A 790-nucleotide genomic window follows, 5' to 3' on the forward strand; every position below is an offset into this window, starting at 1 on the left:
ATAAAATGCTAAGCTATACAGCATTATAATGCTAACATTGTTATAATGATATAAAGTCAACTTAAAGAACATGAGTCAGTGGAACAAACTGGAATTAAATCAGCTGAACTTAAAATACTGAACACATTTAAGTTCAGAACAACTGATTCAACAGTTCATTGTTGAGTTCATGTGAATGAGTGAATCAGTTTGTGTGGAGGACTCATTCATGTTCACGTTCATTAAGAGGATTCAATCTGATTTATTAGGTTTTAACCAATGATATGTGTTCATAAAGAAAGAGGGAAGAGAGGAGGAATAAAGGGAGTTTCAGATGAACTCAGTGATTATTATTCAGTTCGTTTATATCAGAACTGATTGTCACATTTTCTTTGTTAATCTTGTTTTTATGAATCAGATGTGACTCACGCTGCTGATTTAAACTCTTCTTCTTCTCTGTTCTCTGTTTCTTCCTGTTTTCTGTTTTCTGACAATATGTTTCCATCCTCCAGATCCTGTTTGATGTATTAAAGTTGAATTTTATTTCTCATTTAATATCATTTCTCATATTTCAGGTTTGAATGAAGAAGTCTGTTTAATGAAGGTCTGCTGCCACCTGCTGGCCGCCTGCCTGTATATACTCAATATACAGTAAATACAATAATATATCAATAACAGCAGAGAACAGCTGATAAACAGTAAACTCAATAACTGCAGGAAGTTTGACTATTTCCTGTGAATATTGATCAGAGATATTGATCCATTTTCTGTCTGTATTCTGTATTTTTATCAGTTTAACAATCAGACTTAA

The 790-nt window shown here is 32.5% G+C and overlaps 1 protein-coding gene across 1 annotated transcript in view; it reads left to right on the forward strand.

Moving 5' to 3' along the window:
* The window catches only part of LOC118341865 (filamin-C-like), a 41,245-nt gene that overhangs the window by 37,769 nt on the left and 2,686 nt on the right, over positions 1-790 (forward strand). The gene's annotated exons all lie outside the window — the stretch shown is intronic.

The sequence above is a fragment of the Morone saxatilis genome, unplaced genomic scaffold (assembly GCF_004916995.1).
Source record: "Morone saxatilis isolate NCDOM2014 unplaced genomic scaffold, NCSU_SB_2.0 Contig10, whole genome shotgun sequence".
NCBI lineage: Eukaryota > Metazoa > Chordata > Actinopteri > Moronidae > Morone > Morone saxatilis.